The sequence below is a fragment of the Anas platyrhynchos genome, chromosome 10 (assembly GCF_047663525.1).
Source record: "Anas platyrhynchos isolate ZD024472 breed Pekin duck chromosome 10, IASCAAS_PekinDuck_T2T, whole genome shotgun sequence".
Lineage (NCBI taxonomy): Eukaryota > Metazoa > Chordata > Aves > Anseriformes > Anatidae > Anas > Anas platyrhynchos.
Genome location: NC_092596.1, coordinates 21,103,851 through 21,123,575, shown reverse-complemented (window position 1 = coordinate 21,123,575; position 19,725 = coordinate 21,103,851). Strand labels below are relative to the sequence as shown.

General features: G+C 35.1%; 1 long non-coding RNA gene across 3 annotated transcripts in view; it reads right to left on the bottom strand.

Moving 5' to 3' along the window:
• The window catches only part of LOC106016862 (uncharacterized), a 294,342-nt gene that overhangs the window by 210,891 nt on the left and 63,726 nt on the right, over positions 1–19,725 (bottom strand). For all 3 annotated transcript variants that reach the window (XR_011811771.1, XR_011811769.1, XR_011811772.1), the window contains exon 2: positions 1,358–1,447. This is a non-coding gene — a long non-coding RNA (uncharacterized lncRNA). The remainder of the gene's footprint in view (positions 1–1,357; positions 1,448–19,725) is intronic.

Sequence of the window (19,725 nt, the reverse complement as noted above, 5' to 3'; positions counted from 1 at the left end):
TTTCTCTAGTATCAAAGGTGAAAGAGAATTTAATATGTTCCAGATGGAGTGGACTTTAGCTAAAGAGGAAAAGTCAGAAGCTTAACCATATGATAGACCTAGAGGCAACTCCAAAGCTGCCAGGAGCTGCCTTTGGACTCTGCCAAGGAGACAGATGCTCATGCCAACAGTGCATACATTGGCATCATTTATATCACATCAGGCTTCATACTGTCATGATGCCACAGTGAAAAGCATTAAGACAGACAGCTAATATTTAGACAAGAGCAATCACTGCGCATATTTAGACCATATACTCAGTAACAGTTTTCATATTATATTTACCCTTTTGCATCTTAGCATTTAAGACATGAAAGCATGTATTGTCTTACTGTATTTAACTCTTATGAAAATTTCACATGTGCATTAATTATGATGACAAACTGACCATTTAATTTTTATGCCAATGGAAAACCTTGCCATAAGTAATGATCAGCTACTTGATACCGATGTGGAAACTAGATAGCTCACTTATAAAGTCACTCCCCACTAGATCCAGTGATTTTTTTCCCCTTCTTAATTTTACAAAATCTGAATATCAAGTATAAAGTGCAAAGCTCCAAAGATCTAAACACACAATACGTATCTAAAAGCTATTTCTCTTTTAGTGGATTCAAACATTGCTCCTAACTTCATTTTCCATCACTTGAAATATCTTTCTGTCCAAAAATAAATGATGCTCTGTATGGCACATCGAACCTAACCTTAGACGTCTAGCAGCATAAAACTGTACAGATGTATTACAGCAAATATCCATATTACATGCTGTGTCATGGCATTTGAACAAGTGCAAAGTCTTGCATGCAATTTTGGACACAAAATGGTTGAAACATGCCTTGTTTAGAGATCACTGTGCTGAGACTTCAGGTTTGATTGTAACGTCTGTTAAAAGTACAGTTTCATGGAATTCTCAGAATATCCTTAATAATCATCTAAATCCAACGTTAGTAAGAAAAAAAAAAAAGTTTTAAAGAAAGCAGGTTGCAAATGGATAGAAACCATTTAGTCAGCACACAGTCAATCAGTGACTTCAGAAAAGAGCACTGCAGTTCTGAAACACATCCACAGTAGGAAGGATTAACTTTGTTCTCTGTGGAGATCCCACCATAAAGTGTGTTAAAATCTACCTCTCCCTTACTGAGAACCTGAATAAACACTGACAATTATTTAACAGCTGTTTAGGCAGCATGTTTACATATCCTGGGGACTGTGCCATCCAAATATTGTGATTTCATTAAGGAGCTTTGCCCTAAAGAAACTCAGGGATTAAGACTTCTGAGAACCCTAGAGCAACATGATAATTTTCCCAGTGCACTACCTGGGCTTCACAAGGGGTTGATCTGTAAGCAAACTTGCAGATGGTTTTCTATCTCAGAAGTCCTCAGCAGTGTGGAAAAACAATATGGTCCTGGGAAAAAATAAAAAACAAAACGCATCATCACTCTGTCAGACACAGCATTAACAACAGCAACAAATAGTTGTGTTTTCTTGTTTGGGGGATTTCTGATGCATTTCCTTAGCTTTTTATTCCAAACCAGCAAGCAAACACTCATTCGAATTACTACATTATTTGTCCATTGGATAAACAGATATCTTTATATCAACATCCTCTTGCTGGATACTAGTACACACTAATATGCCACAGAAAAGTACAGGTTTTCCTCAGCTGCTAAGTTGTTCATCGCTAACAAAAGAAATTACTGAGTCTGACCTACTAGCTTCTTTAAAAGCTATAGCTAAGCATTTCCATTCCACTTATTTCATGGCCAAGCATTCTGCTCTCTAATCCTTGAACCCTGAGACTGTTCTGATACCAATCAAAATATACATTTCCTTCACATAGGCGTATCAGTGAAATCTCTCATGTTAAACTTGAGACCCTCATGATTGTAGCAGCTGAAGACAAGATAAAATATGTTCTGGATTTACTGACATTTGGAAGAGGCAAAGAAGTAGTTTCAAGAATTGATGGAGTCAGATCAGATCATCTTGAGTGAGTAAGGTATGCTGGGCATGAGTATTTCTAACATGAATAGTTCTCTTTTGTCTTCAAACTCAAATTCCACTCACAACCCAGTACACTGCTCATACTATGTTGAAATACATAATGATCTGCTATAAGCAGCCAGACTTTTCCCCATAGCATATTCTTTCTAACATTTTGAATATAAAAATATTGAAACCAAATGTATCTTTTACAAACACTGTAAAGCAAAAACAAAATCTGCTTTTAAATGGTAGACTATCTATATAACAGACATTTGAAAATAATGCTACATTACATTTGCTTACTCCAATTGATTTACGTTCAGTTCCTTTAATGTGACAGAAGCTATAAATGAGTGGATTTAATCTCTAGAGTTTGAATTTTCATTCTTTACAAATACTAAAATCCTTAAAAAACACAGTATCATTTCAAATAGCAATTACCGAAGTCATAGTTTTCTTCATTAAAATTAATATCTACTTTCTGCAGAAAAGCAAAATAAAAAGATTTTGGTGTTTCAGGAATTATGTCTGTCTGATCTCAACCACATCAGTCCGAGGAGAGGTTTGGCCAGTGTTTCAAGGAAAGCAACTTTCTTATGTCTCATATTTAACCCTCTATAACTTATACAGTGTATAAAAAGCACAAGTAATAACACCACTCCTCCTCCTCCCTCCCCCCCCAAAAAAAAAAAAACAAAAAACAAAACACTAAAAACCCTACAACAACAACACAACATGGAAAGCAGAAAGGATGCTATACACAGGAGAATACATATGATATGGAACAAATCACATAGTCATAGAAAAAAAAAATGACATAACTGACATCAATTCAGGTACTTCTGTTTCTTCTTTCTGATTGCAAGGCCAGGAAGACAGTAAATAGAACTGATTTAAATATCAAACAAAAGGATTTTTTCCATTCAGTCTTACATCAATTTAACTACAGTACTAATCTCCATATCAGCTTATATAAGAACAGCTAGAAAAAAAAACATGCATTTAAATGGACAAAAAACAATCACAATGCAATGAATTACAAACACAGGCAGTAATATAAGCACCTGTCAGAAGACGTAAGCTAACATCTCACTAACTACAGAAATTGTCCATAAACACTATTTCCATGCTATACAGTATATTGGCACATACTACTGGCCACGGACAGTATTTAAATAAAAAAAAAAACAAATCTGTGCTGCAGTGTAAGCAGCCTCAGATCTCCTCCACTGGGGCACCTCACAGCATCTAGGAAGGAGCCTGGGCAAGGCTGGACCCTTGGAGCAGGGAACTCCTCACCCGCACGCCGGTGTCTCCAAGTGGGTAGGCAGGGTGCTGAGGAAGCAGATGCTTCTGAGGCTTCCATTTAACACCCAGAGTCCCTGAAGCCACTAAAATAACAGGACCCAAACATGTCACAACACCTGAATTCAATTCAATGTTATAATGATTCCTACTTCCTACATAGATATTCCTACACCATAATGATTCCTCCTTCCACCAGCACGCAGGCCCACTCAGTTCAGTGTCTCTGCTCCACAAAGCGCTGCAAAGAAAGGTCTCACATCCAGCGAAGGCCAGGCCCAGAACACATGCTCCTTTCCTTTCATGTTCTCCCAGCCTCCAACTGCCCTCACAGCAGCTTGCTCAGCTCCATGCTATTTAACAGCCCTCACAGAACATCCTTCTCATGGACTTGACGGTCTCCTCTGATCCACTATGAGCACAGCCAGAGAATGGAAATGACAGTTTGCATAGGTGCTGAGACAGCACGAATATAAAAAATGTAAATATGACTAAATCATTACTGAACTCTGCTCATTATACAAGGAACCAGAGTTAGTAACAGCAGTTCTTGATGGTTGGGAAGTGCTACATTTATGCACATATGCATTGCATTTTGCATTTTACCTAAATAGCCAGGTCCTCACGTAGACCAAGGCTCCTCTGTTCTGGCATACACAAATCCCAGCACCCAGATTTCCCACTCTGCTTTTGTGTAACTGCAATGCAGGATCTCCAAACCACAGGTAACTGTGTGAAGTCTTAGATTGTTATTGACCATGAAGAGGTTTAAACAGCATAACAGTGCACAACTAATATACACAAACAAATTAACACATTTATGAGACCAAAACATTTTGAGGAGACTTCAAAATATGTATTTGAACATAGTATTTACTACGACCATGAATAACTTGTAGCCTGTCACTAGTGACTGGATGGTCTCTACTATTTTACTGAGAAAAGTAAATTACCTAGGTAAGTAGCTAGGAAGTTATAGTTGCTACACTTCTTATATAACAAGATCATTTTTTAGGGATTCCTAGGAAATGGAAAAAGAAAGAAACTAAAGCTGTCTCATCAAAATATGAAACTCCCAGTAGGAGAACAAAGCTTCAACCTCCCAGATATAAAACATATTACACAACATTCACACTTGAACAATTGATAGAATGGTTTTAGAGAGACAGCCATGCAGTCAGCAGAAGAGACAACCTCGGGGGAAAAATGTATATGAAATTTCTATCTCTCCAGGTATTACTCATTTGCTGAAACTGGAGGAGCGAAGATTCAGAGCTTCAGAGCATTAAGAGTACAAAGAAAATGGGATTAGCTCTTATGCCAAAAATTTAAGTTTAGTCTGTATTTCCTTATGAAACTTCAGGGAAAAAAAAAAATCTTTTTTAATAATAGAAAATACCAAGTTATCTTATTTCAATCAAGGTGTTACTGCAGTCAATTAGAAATCATGACTGATCTTTTGCTTTGAAACGTACACATTTTTTCAAATGGGTATTGGCAATTCTTTAGGGCCCAATGCTAAGACAAAAGCTTTTCCATTGCCTCCATAGGTTCTGTATTAGGCCTTTAGTACACTGAAATGAAACAATATCCCAGAACATTTAAGACACGTTGCTGTCTATCAAACAGCCAATTAAAACCACAACACTATTCAGCTTTCTATCATCTCCAGTGAAAAATGGTCCAAGTGGAATGCCAGATGAAATTCATCACTAACTAAACAGGGGAACAAAATATGCCATAGCACTGAACTTACTTTGAGCAACGGGAATATTAACTATGGTCATCCATGGAAAATATGCAGCCCTTATTCTACATAAAAACCTCGAAACAACCAAAATGCCTTCTGATGCTGGCTGCTGTAAGAATGATTTTTTTTTTTTAATTGAGAATAACTAACAGCTAAAGAAATGTAGACAAAATTCCCTTTCACCAAAAAAATAAAATTTCCTTATTCTACTAATTGGAGATACTCCTTTTTCTGTGCTGAGTGCATATATAATCTCCAATTATATCCATAGGAAACTCATCATTCACCATTCATCAAAGAAAATAATGCAAAGTGTTGTAATTACAAAAGGTTGATGCTTTTTCTGCTGGGGCTTCCATATTTTGATGAGACAGACCACTATTCAAGTCATTTGCTTGCTTCTTAGCTAAGGCAGTCACAATTTAGAACTAATTCAGTTTTTTGAATATTTCAGGAGCTCCAGGTAATTGAAAAGCACGCCATTCCAGTTTTTAATTGGGATTGGCAAAGCATTTTATGAATGCAGACCCTAACAAAGTCATCTTAGCATCTGTAATTTTAAGCTAGGCAAATTATGATTTGGAACCTCAACTGCAGAGTCAAAGCTATCCTTGAATGGAGTTACGTATCCAATTGTCACACTGTAAAAACAATCAACAACAGAAATCTTAAAAACAATCAACAACAGAAATCTTAGTATTAACAGTCATTCGATTTTATGAAGTAACATGAGTCAAATTACGATTCAAGAGATTTTTATTTCTATGAGCAATAAGAATCTGAATTGCATACTTATTTTGCAAACAAAAGCAATTATATAGGTGCTTTTCAAATTCCTATTGTGAAATAAATTATACGGAACATGCTTGGAGGAGAATAGCATGGTAAATTCATAGGGATCAAAATCCCCACTCAAATGAAATTGTGAAGTTCTCACAAAAGTATATTCAATATTTATCTTCTGTACTTACTGTCACTGGTTTTTTGTAAATTTTACACTTGAAGGGGAATTATTAAATATGTTACAAAGTTTCCCAAGATGGAATTTAAAGAACATTTGTTCTGCTTAAATGCAATTTTCTTAATCCTCAATATAAATTGAGAATTAACACAGCCGCTATGTAAGTGTTTTCTGCTGACAATCAAACAGGAATAAAAATTGAAATGTAGAAATTATTCCTCAACTTCAGATCAGTAGTTTTCAGGAATCATCTTACCTGCTTTTCATGCATCTCTAAATTATACTGCTTTTCAATTCCCATCTAAATTGTAATTTCTAGTCTTTTGTCTGGTGACACTAAATGTCCTCAAAAATAAAAACAGACATTTTCAAAAGCATCCATGTTAAATTATATGTATGAATACTTTACACTCTTATTTGCAACTGCAAATAAGAATCACAAAAAAAAAAAAAAAATCAAAGTTCATTTGGAATATTAACACAAGGTTAAGTCCTAATTCCATGTCATCTTTTCATTCCATGGATGTGTCTATCAAAGATGTGAGATTACTGTTTTATCCCCCTTCCCATACGAGCAAGCAGGAAGAGAACAGAAACACTGCTCACCTGTATTTGGAAGACATTAGATAAAATATTTCACAGAGCACTAAGATGGAAATTAAATGAGAGATTATTAGTACAGCAGCCTGCAAATGGGCACATGAAAAATCACACACACCAGTCTGCATACAAGTGAAACCACTGGAGATCTGCTTACCATTTTTAGGAAGTATGTAACAGAACAGCAAAATGCCTTAATGCAAAGGGTCTCCTTTCATTTTTTTCTTCTTTACATTTACTTAAAAGCATCAGAATAGTAGGATTCCTACGTCAGAAAAAATCCTTATTCTAGAACAGTTTGAAAAAGTTTAAGGAAACTTGTAAATAGTTTTGATCAGCTCCCATATTCACTTATACATAAATAAAGTATTTAATAAAATAATGTCAATAATTCTTCATACTACATACTAACCTGAAGAAAATGTTGGAAACGGATACTTTTGCATTTCTGCTGTAGATTATTTTTAATATTAATTAAGATTAAAACTTAGGATGATGAAATCCTACCAGATACATTTTTTTTTCTCTTCACATACTATGATTTATATATTGTTAGAGCCTTTTGACTTTAAAAGTTGATTATAGTCCTTAGCCAATCTTTAAAGCTGAAGTCTGGAAGAAGCTATTCACTGACTCTGCGTTTATGAATTCAAAATAATGAAATCATATCTTTACTTGTTTTAAACTCTACTTGATCACTAAGGATTGAGAAGAAAAATCAGTGGGCCTTTACCATAAGGCTTTCAAGAGAAGACAAACTGATAGATCAGATGCTTGATAAATGGCATATTGCCAGAGAGTCATCCATATGGCTCTCCAGATAATGTTTGAATATGATGAAAGTTCTCTTTGATTGAAAAGCCTACAGTTTCAGATGGTTTCCTCATACCCTGAAACTTGCATTAATAAAGCTCAATTCAGATCTGGTTTTCTGTACAAAACACATTCTCATTTAGTCAGAAGATGGTTATTATAATTCATTTGTGCTTTCCAGACTCTTCACAATACAAGAAACTAGTCTTGCTGAAAGAATCAAGTGCCCCAGAAAGTCACAGGATGGCATCAAGACAGGTTCAGCTCTGCTGAAGAAACAAGTTCCATTGGATTTAAGTATCAGACGACCTATTACAGAAGTTTTCTATTTCCTACAGTTCTTTGAAAAATGGGCAAATATCCACCAATGGCAAAAATGCCTCAAGATTCCTAAATGACATATGAATCATATTGTTTGATTTTTTAGGCGGAAACAGACAGAGTTTGACCCTAGATCGAGACTTCCGTGTCACTAGAGCGCAAGACGTCAGCAGTAGTGACACACACACAGAACCACTAGAAATCAGGAATGTATAGGCACTCAGGGAAAAAAAGGAAGATGCTTGGTGAAGCCAAGGATCTTTGACATCATTACATTACTTTTTACATTGATGGTAAGATCAAATTAGTCACTATGTATTTTTTTGAAAGGAGAACACAAAATGTTCACCCTGTCAAGTTCTTAATTACCTTTTTTGTTGTTGTTGTTGTTAATTTACTTCCTATGTTTTAAGAACTTTAATCATGTAAAAGTTCATGTTTGCAAAATTAAGTCTCTGCTACCTCTAGGTGTCTAAGTTTATACTTTTTTTATGGTTTATGCTTTAGATAAAGATGATGTATATCAAAAATAATTCATCTTTTCTTAAAAATCCAATTATTTCTGTTAGAAACAAATCTATTTTGTTTATTAATCTCTCAAATATGTCAAATGGATTTTTAATTGAGAAGTAATTGCATTTTGCCTTATACAGCCTTTGTTGATTTCATAAGCTTATCATCAATCCTTTGGTGATTTCTCACCTGATAAAGAAATAACATATCTAATTAATCATGTTGTGTAATAACAAATCTCCTATTTAGAGGTACAATAATTAGATTGGGAAAATGCTAGGAAAACAAGAAAATTATTCCCCAAGGTAGAAGGATTGTGGGATCTACTTGAAAGGAAGATATGCGGTTTGCAAGGTTGATTAATTAGTTTTATGTGGATCTTGAAAAGCTTGGTACTTTGAAGTATGCAATCAGTTCGGAAAAAAAAATCTGTGCTACAAAGATACCTTGTAACAACTTTCAAAATATTATCTGTGGCAAAACACAGCATTTGCTTTGCTATATGAAAAACCTGTTTTCACTTTTGGAGACACAGTATGATAAATTTTGGCAAGCTCAGTGATTTCCTATCTATGATTCATTTGGCAAGGCAGAAATGCTAAATAAGAAGCTTGCCTTGAATTTACATACCCCATCCATACAGTTTCAGCTGCAGCAGCTGAGAGCAAAGAAGATGCTAGTTCAAGTGAAAAGTCTTTTTGGACAAGAGTCTGTAATGAATCACACTTAAAATATGTGGTCATTCTCCACCCATGTGCATATTTTTATCACTCTTATTAGATTTCCTAAAAATGCAAAAATCTCTTTACATCTCATTTTGAGACCTGTGGCAGAGATGAATAGATCAGTTTAAATGAATAATTTGAAGCTGACAACCTCAGCAAACTGGTTCAGAGCAACTGTGAGCAACACAGCTGTGGCATCATGCTGAAAATATCACCCCATCTAAACATATGTGCAAACCTCAGGAATGAATGAATTGTGTCCTGGAGGGGAGAAGATGGAAAAAGAATACTAAATACTGTTAGGCAGGTAAAATGGTATCTGAAAAGTCTCTTCAGTACAGAAGATCAAGAATTATCCTCTGAAAAATAAAAAATTTAATGAAGAGAGTCAATGATATAAAAAATAAAATAGTAACTGGTTTCACAAAGCTGTTTTGAACTTCCATTCATCTTTCTCAGAGCACAATGTGAATAAACAGAACATTTCTCCCTGAATTAGTCGAATAATAAAATGCTAGAAGTACATGAAAAAGCATCTTACTTTTTCAAATGACTATCTGGAAGAGCAACAGGTTATTAAGGATCAAGTTTTCAATCAATTCCCAGTAGGATAAACTCTAAGAAACAAGAACTGTCTTTCTGTTTTGGCCAACAGCTGGCCTGTGATTTGAGCCCTTTGACAGTTAAAAAAAGAAAAAGAAGAAAATAATAAAGCAGCCTATTTTAGCTCATTTAAGAACTTTTCAAACGTATACCCTTTACCCAAAGCATGTAGTTGATAAACAATAAATGCAGAACCCTAAATTCCTGTCTTTTACTAATTCCATTGTTCTTTCTTGTCCTTTAGAAATATGCCTGTTCTTGCCTTCAAAGGGGGGGGGGGGGGGGGGGGGAATAAAAAAAAAAGCTTTTTTTAAGGAGCTTCTCCTTAAACGTGAAGTCAATCAGCCTGCTTTGACAAGATTACTCTGCTTCATAATGCAGGATCTGCCTCAGATGGCACAGCAAGGCCATGCCAGGCTTTCCTGGCTTATTTCGCTTCCCCTGGCCTGTTCTTATGATTAAACCCTGCCAAGGAATTCTACAGGCCTTCCTGATATACCACCATCAAAAGGGCTAATATGCAAAACAAGTAGTTTTTAGACATGGCATTCACAGAAATTGGACATAATAAAGAGTTCTGCAGAAATTATACAAGTTCTGAAGTCAGCACAGCCCTTGACTCTCAAAGTACTGTTGGGTACCTCACTTCCACTATTCAAGTTCTAGAATTAATCGTTTCATCTCAGGTCATCCTTTTTTTTTTTTTTTTTTTTTTTTTTTTAACATAACCCATTTTAAACTGTTTAATCCTAAACATATTTTTCCATTTTTCCATCCCTTCCATTTCAGAGGCAAGCTCCTTAGAAAGATCAAACTCACAATTCGTTCTCAGTATCAATGTCAATTAATTTAAATGTATTGTCAGATCTACATGAAAAGTAATTTTTTTTTTTTCTGGCCAAGCCTGCTAGTCACAAAACTCTGTATGATCTCTCTGTGGCTCCAAATTATTCTTCTGTGCCAGAAGATATGCTTCCAACCTTACTACTGCAAAGACAGGCTGAGGCAACTGGGGCTGGTCAGAGGACAGAAGGCTCCAAGAAGACCTTGTAGCAGCCTTCTTGTATCTAAGGAAGGTTTATAAAAAAAGATGTAGAGCAACTTTTTACACAGGCATGTAGAGATACAACATTGGGAAATGGTTTAAAGCTGAAAGAGGGTAGATTTAGATGAGATATAAGGAAGTTCTTCAGTATGAGTGTAGTGAGGCCCTGGTCTAGGCTGCTCAGAGGAGCTGTGGCTGCCCCATTCCCTGGCAGTGCCCAAGGCCAGGCTGGATGGGATTTGGGCAGCCTGGGCCAGCAAGAGGGGTTCCTGTCCATGGCAGGGGGCTAGAATTAGATGGTCTTTAAGGTCCCTTCCTACACAAACCAGACTATGGTTCTATGCTTTGAGAAGCTCTGTAACCACATTATCAAATTTCATGGATTTTCTTCTTGGCTCTCTAAAATTCACTTTTTTTTTTTTCTTAAACTAAAGATGAAATTATCAGTATAAAACATTATTACTTTTTTACTTTATTCCCCTCCCTTTCAGTAAATTCATAGTCCAACATAGTCCAAAAGAAACTATTCAAATCTGTGAAGTTCAAAATCTGTCATGTAGGTTCAACATTTAGAAGACAAACCTGAAGTTTCACAAGCTTGAAGATTCTGGTTTCGGCAACTCTACTGATTGTTTCAGCAGATTGTGAAAATTGGAAAAATAAGCTAGATACAAGTTACTAAAAAGACTAAATTCATGTTTTTGTGTTGTCACTTATCTGGTTAAAGTCCAAAAATATCTATTCTTTAAACAAAACTGTACTTCTCTGGACACCTGCTCTACAGAACCCTTAAGTAGAAAACATCTTTATACCTCATGTCAAAGAGAGAGTTTATTTTTGAAATATTTATTCAATTTCTTCATGATTACTTCATAATCCCTTAAAAAAACATGTATTTATGCAACATCATTTCAGTTAATGTAATCTGAAAATTCCTGCTATATTTCATTCTCTCAAATAAACATTCCTTGACTTTCTCTCTTATGTCACACACTCCAACAGCTGTGTCCCTGATGAATCCCTGATGATAGAAATTAGTTTAGATCTGACAGCATTCAAGTTGTTTGCTAATTTTAAACTTTCTCTTCTCAATTCAGACATCTATTCATTCAGCTATTCCTGATACCCATTTATTGGCAAATACAGTAGTTCTTGGCAGCTGGCAACATGAATTATACCTATTTATCTGAGAAATAGGACAGCATTGCAAAAATTAAGATGGGCTGAAAAATCTTGCAAAGACAGAGAAGCTAGAGGTGACTGTGAGAACTAATATGTGACTCAATGCATAGGCAAAGAATCTAATTTATGTTACTGTTAGTAGAATTTTAATATTTTTCTAAGCTCAGAAAAATAAAATTCCACTCAAAAATTCTCTACATGCACAGCTAACCATAATGCTCATACTATTTAACAACTAGGTCTATATATACTCATGAAATGCAGTCACCTTGCAACTGGTACTAATGAACTTTTTTTTTTTTTTTTTAGGTTCACGGCTCAAAATTGGATGGCATTGTCCCTGTCATGGACTAACCGCTAAAATTTCTCCTGTGTGCTGACACCTATTTTAATAATACATATGGAACATTTCTTGTTTCCTAAATGTTTAATATGGACTGACTGTTCAGAGGTGCTATCTTGTAAAACCATTTGCTTTCACATTTTTTAATGTTTGAAAAAAATATCCCTGTTTTAATATTTGAGTAAAGATATGAAAATTCCTCCACTTGGCCATAAGATGTACCTGCAGAAGCCCACTGCAGTATTATTCAAATTCAATTCTTCTACTAACATGCTAGACAGTTACAGTGGTAAAACAGTATGGAGCTTTCCTCAAGGATTTCTCATACTAGGTGAAAGGATGGAGAGACGTTCTGGAGTCACACATTATTATTCTACAAATCAATAGCAATCAGACTAAAAACAACAGCACAAGGGTGTTCAGTTCCTTTTTCTTTCAGAAATGCCTTTTTTACTGCTACGTGGAAGGAGTCGTCCATATGGCTTTACTAAGGCTATGCTGGCATGGGGCTAAGCACAATCAGAATAGCCACAGCATGGAGATGCTAGGCTATCTGATGAAGGGCACTGATCCATGGTTAAAGCCTAGATCAGACACTTTTTCTCTGCAGACTCTAGAGATTAAAATTACTCATTTTTATCTCTTACAATAAGAAATGAAATTAGGGGAAATTCTCTTTAGATTTTGTTTAATTAGAAAACCAAAATGTGCCCAAAGAGTAGCAATATTTTTTTGCTTCTCCATGTCTGCAAAATAACTATGAGGAAAAATAAAATAAAATCATTGATTTATGTCCTAAGAAATTCCAAAACATTAGAATCAATAATCCATCACTCAAACTGAGGTATACTGAGGAAATGCAAAAGACTTTTTATATGTATTTCTCTTTTTATTCTATCCTTTAATCAACAAAGAAGATAAAACATCATGTACAGGAACCAGATATCACAGTGGATCTGTCACAGATACAAACATTATAAGGGTCTACTGTAAAATGGCACAGTTTCATATTACACTCCACCCAACAAATAAACATTTAATTTATGAAAGTTGGCTCCTTCTTCGTGAGTGTTAAAGCTGAATATAATAAACAGGCATCATAACTGCCACAATTTTGTTAAAATAAATACAACCCTGGGCCAAGTCTCCTGGCATATGTTTATGCTATGTATTGCAGTCAGATGTAAGCACACTCTGCTTACCCTCTGAGCCTTAAAAAAAAAAAAAAAAAAAAAAAAAGAAAAGAAAAGCTATATAACTGCTGTAGCATGATGTGATGCCTACATTAATAAACCCTGCTGAGAGGCAGCTTTATTTGCGTAGACTTGCTGCTGTGCTAACACAGTTGCACAGTTTTCTTTTAGCTCAGAGCTCACATAGAATAATCCCAGATGTACAGCATAAACATACCAATGGTTTAAATCCACCAAAAATATCTCCACATTTTTTATAACTGAGATATCCCAGAACCTGTAACCAATTGGAGATGTTTCAAATATAAATCCAACCACCCAACTGCTATTCCCAATTAAATGATACCGTTTGTAGAAAACTTACTGACACGAGATACATAATCAAATTAAAGCAGATCTGTCTGCAGGCTTTATCATGCTGCGATTTATCAGTGTATTATTACATTCCTAATTATTACAGAAAGTGACTGTCATTATAGAACAGTACTAAGAACGAGGCAAATTTAATACACACACAACGTATGATAAGCTACCAAAATCTGTATGAATATTGAATATATGCTATAATTACTGCTGATTACTTTTCCAGAAACTTGCACTATATGCATATTGGTGTTTCTAGAAGTCCTCTAACTGCAATCAGAGATTAGCAAAGATTTTCAAATATATACACAGAAGAAGCACTTACATATTTATATAACTGACTTGAGGTATACAGACATACTATTTTAACTGGAAAAACAACCCCACTCACCAAATCCCAAATTCTATTAGATTACAGTTTTTGTTTTTTTTTTACAATATAGAGCAGCTTCAAAGTTTCAAATGCTACAGGTTTTACGTACTGTAAGAGGAATAAGGCAGGTGAAAACTCATTCCTCCAAACTGCCCAATAAAATGGTTTGTGTGTTGTTCCTTGTGGTTTTGTTTGTTTATTTTTATGCATATTTTGTTTTATGCAGGCAGGAATATTTCTGACAAACTCTTTACAACAGAGACCTTATAACTCTGCATTTTCTATGCAGATATTATGCATTCAATGTCAGTTCTTTCAAACAAATGCTTTAAAAGGTAGAGAGGAGGCTGAGCCAAGTATACCTTCCAAAGCCACCGTTACAGACAGCACACTGAGGTTAATTTTTTTACCCCTAATTATTTCTGTAATGTTTCTTTTTTTTTTTTTTAAACAAAGAAAGAAACGCTAAAATAGTCCCAATAAAGCATTTAACATATATGGACTACACTATGGATTGATTTAGACAACCATTCATCATGCACTAATTAAAATCATCTCTTTTTTTTTTTTTCCTGTTTAATCACTGGTCTCTAATGATATTACACGAAGACACTGTATTTCTCTAGGAGTTGACAAGTGCATATTCTTTGGCAACAGTGGAAGCTGTCATATTCTTGGTAGTTTCAATTTTCTTTCAAAATTATGCTGGAAGAAGCACTTCTGCAATGCCTTGAGAAAAAAAAATAAAATAAAAGTGAACATCTGCTGATATTGATTCTGTGAATCTGAAACTTTATGAAACCATAGATGGTATGCTTTTGACAAGCATTTTTCTGGAACACTTTCAGACTTAAGCAAACAACATCTGTTAATATTGATTTTTGGGTTACATTGAAACTTTCAGAAGAATTACCATCAGTGGGTGATTGAAAAGTGTTTCTGTATGTTAGAAGATCAAATATTAAACAAAGGCTTAAAGGGTCTGTTTCCCTTTAGATTCATTAGAGATCTACAACTATTGCCCTCTAGAAGAAAATAAAAAGAATAAAAGGTGAGAAAAACATTTGCTTAAGACACATAAAGGAGAATATAATTAACATATATGAAAGATAGCGTAAACGTCTGATGCAGTATTTTTCAGTAATACAGCTGACACAAACATTTATGAAGCTATATTATAGAAGAGGAATGAAGAAGAGAAATCTTCATGATAGCTGAAAATTCCTATTTTGAGGACTTTTTGCTATAAAAATGAAATTTCTGTTTCCTAATGCCCTATAGTGTTTGAATCATTAACAAAACAAAGCAATACTTTTACAAGTTGTAACAACAGCATCTTAAATTACCTTATACACTGTCCCTGCTGTTGAATATCAGTCGGGGTTTCCTGATGCCAAAGATATCCTTACGTTTGAACTTTTCAAATTTTCTTCTATGTGATATTTTCTTTTAATAATGAATTTGTTTTGACATGATCAATTTACTCAACAGTTTTTGATTTAGTAAATGATTCAGTACAATTAAAGTAGACACTGAAATACAAATATGAATTTTCGTTCCATATAATTTTTATATTAATGTATTTTATTTAAGTTAACTCTAGTTCTGCAGCAAGCAGGCATTCATATGTGGTATTTTACACAATATTAATATTCTACTAAACATTATGGAGTAGCAAATATGTGAAATACATCAGTCTTGTACAATTACTAAAATCAGTTTTACAATAAAAGTTTTTAAGAAACCGTTTTCTGATGAAACTTTGATTGCCATTTATTAAACAAAGTCAAATCTCCTTTCCATGACCAAAGTAAGAGTCACGCGGAAGAATAGGCCCTCCTGCCAAGCTCCTACATCTCTTCCAGTCATAGATTAGGCCTGGCTATGAACAGATAATGGCACTAATGAATCAACTTCAGATAGAGGTCATACAACTTTACATAAGCTTTCAGGTTCTGGCAAAATACAACTGAATGCTACCACCTGTCTATAAAGCAAGTCATCTATTCACAAAAAATATTTCAGAAGATAGAGCATTCGATTTTATAAATTTACTTTTTCACTCAAGTGTATGCTGCTTCCCTGTCCTACAAAAATTCTATTTGCACTTGAGAGATTTCTTGAAGTCAAATCCCAACCATATGGAGTTAGCAGTCAGTTCTATTTATCTTTCACACCATATGAAGTACCACCAGCTAGCCCAGTATCTTGCTGGTAAATCTAAGCAAGACGTGGGTAATGTTAGTAGTCAGAAAGAAACACTTGACAGCACTGTGTGCTTCCTTCAGCGGAGAACATCTGTTTGCAAACCACACAACTACCACAAAAAAAAAAAACTTTGGATTTCTTGTTGATGCTGATAGTCATGTAGCTTGAACTACTATACAAATATATACTCATATGAACAGTCACTGGATGTTCAAATGTGTATCTATATATTGTTATACAGAACAGAGCTTCTCAACTGTTGACAATTTTATTATCTATCATTTATAACTTCCTTTGCATTTAGAATGTGGTTAGCCTACCAGCTATAGCTAGTACCAAGCATCTTACCAGTGCTGGTCTGGGCTGGGATAGAGAGGGACTGCCAGTTCCCACCCGCAGGAGCAGGAGCAGAAACGAGCCCCGCTCATTCATCAGAAATGGGCCTTCAACCAACTGGTGAAGGGTCCATGGCCCCTCTGGCAAGCCAAAGCCCACCTACACAATCTATCACACTTCAGATGCTACAAGAAGTTTATGTCAGGAATTTATGAGGAAGAGGTCATTGAAATAAATTCACGTTTTAAGGACAATATCTCCTTCCATCACCAACAAGCATTTCAAAGGGCTGATTTTTGAATTAAAACCAGACTAAAGGTCTTGCTTTGTATGCACAAAGATGCTCAGATAATACAAGCACTGACTGTGAAGTAAAATCTAAGAAATATAAAAGAGAAATGGCTGCCCTTACATACTTGTAGAAATGCTTTCATGGTTTATAGACAGTTCAAAGCAGCTCTGGCTGTAGTCCAGAGTGCTTCTGAGGACCTCAGTCAGAGTCAACGTGGCATCTACCATTCTTCTATTCTGCAGACATGTCATTAATCAGTAACCAAACAGCACACTTATTCTATAAATAAACCTTTACAATATAGGTATTCATGGGTACCCTCTAAATTAAATGCTATCATGCTGAATGGGTTATAATGAAAACAAGAAAAGCAAAACACATTCACTTGACGCCATTTTTCCCCATGCCATATAGTAACAACACAATGAGGCCAGGAATATTTGTTAGTGAGAAAAAACAGGAAGAAAACTCCTGATCACAATGCATTATATCCAAAAATTTTTTTAAATATGTATTTGCATATATACACTTACAGATATATCTATAAATACACACAGACATACATGTACATTACTTTCAGACAAGAACATCCTATGCTGTGAAATGGAAATGAAATAAGAAAATCAAGCAAGCAGTAAATGAGACTACAAATTGTACCTTTCCTCTCATAGTTGGTTCCAAGGACATTGACCTATTGGTCTAGACACTGTAAAAACTGAAAAATGAGCCAGAAAAACAAAAGCATTCCCTTATTGACCTGCTTTAACTCATGGGATTCATGCATTCTAAGAGGGGAATTCAACACTAATTACTATATTAGAACTAGGTCTTGCATTTTTGAGACAAAGTTCATGTGATTCAAAGCTGACCTTCAGAATATAGCATTCTGCATTTATATTGTGGATCTTATCTAAAGGGAAAGTACACTTTTTCTTAGCAGAAAGCTTGATCAAACCAAAGCCAAAAAAATGCCTGTTTACTTAAACTATTCCAATATGTTTAATTACATTTGCTTAATCTTTCATGGAAAAGAATAGGACAATGTATTCTGAAAAATAGGACATCAAACTGTTTTGTGTAGTTTATATTAAAGGCCTTCCTATTTGGCTCAAGAACAGTTAACATCTTAATTTATAAGGCTTTTTAGAGAGTAATTTAAGCACTTATTGTCACTACTTTTATTTTACCAAACAACTCAAAGTGATAAATAAAACATTGAGTAGCTAGTGTAAACCTTTTTAACATCAGTATAGGGCATAAGCCTCTTCTAAAAGCTGTGTACAAGTGTCTTTTTCTGAGACATACTGAACTATTTAGACTTTTTTTCCTTAAGTGAATACTAGAAAAGCAGATGCACTGAGCTGTATATCCAGCTCATGCCATTCCTTCTGTGCTATTCACATACCCAAGTATCTGAGGATCTTTAGAAATCATTGGTTAAAATTAATTTGATATATCGAAATTAATACATACTTGGCTTGGCCTACTCTCAAACTAGGGCAGAATTGGCCAGTCTCTTGAAGAAGTTATATGTCTTTTGGCACTGTGTAATGTTTAGCCAGATGGTTTTTTTTTTTTCACTGTGTCCCGTATTCTATTTATGCTGAAACATGAAATTGTAGCATAATGCAGCCATCTATTAACTAATGTAGTACCCATGCACAAAGAACAAAAGATAATGGGGCAAGAAGTAGAGACTGATCCTGTATACGTAGGGTAGTTGGCTTTAGTTTCTTGTAATTTCTACTGTACAATAAGGAATGATTTTGTAACTCCCATTTCCCATAAAAAGACTCAGGAAACTTGGGAAGCTCTGAACTGTCAGACCTTGCTGAAGTGTGGCTCTTCATTTGAATCACTTCTATACAAAGCCATTAGTAACTGCTAAGGTTGAAACATTTAATGATATAGTATCAATTTTAATTAGGAGAAAAATTAACAGAGAACTATTGGTAGTAGAAAAGGTCAGAAAACTCCTTTAGGCTCTTTTAGAATGACAAATTCCTATTTTATTTTATTATAAAGCTTGCTCAAGTCGATTTACTTAGATTATATAGTACAATGAAATACAGGATAAAAGTATTATCAAAATTAGCACTTTCATCTTTTAATCAAACACTTCTACTAACTAACCTGAAACCTTTTTTTTTTTTAAATCGGAGTATTTCTGAATGAGTGAGTTCGCCCTGCCTGGCATGAAGACACATACTGGTGTCAGAATCCTTCCCCAGACAGAATTCTTGTCCTTTGCACAGTTCTACCTCTGAAATTAGGCAGGAGTAATGCAACTGGCATTTAGATTCATACTGAGGGCATTGTGTTAACTGTCACTGAGATTAATACAACCTGCAGAAGGCAGTGTGGTAGCTGGCAGTTAGATTTATAAAGTGTGCTTAATGAAGATATACACTGTGTTTAAATGCTCCTGGACATTGCTTCCCCTGCCCCTCTCTTGAGTTCCCCAAAGGTAGAACTTGCCAGTTCTTTGAAAATAAGACATCTTTCAGAAAAAATTGAACCATGTACCTTTTTGCCCACTCTAAATATTTACTCTATTTTCCAGACTGTTGCACTCTGCATACTGAGTATATTTACCCACTGTTCCGACCCGTATTCCTTCTAACTCCCTAGAATATTCTTGAATATTCTCTTTTAAAACTCTCACTGATTAAGCTCAGCAAGATGCTGTATTCAATTGGAAGACATCTGGCAGTTTGCAGCAAGAGGACTCTGTACCTCAGCTCATCATTTCCTGCAGATCCTCAGTGTCT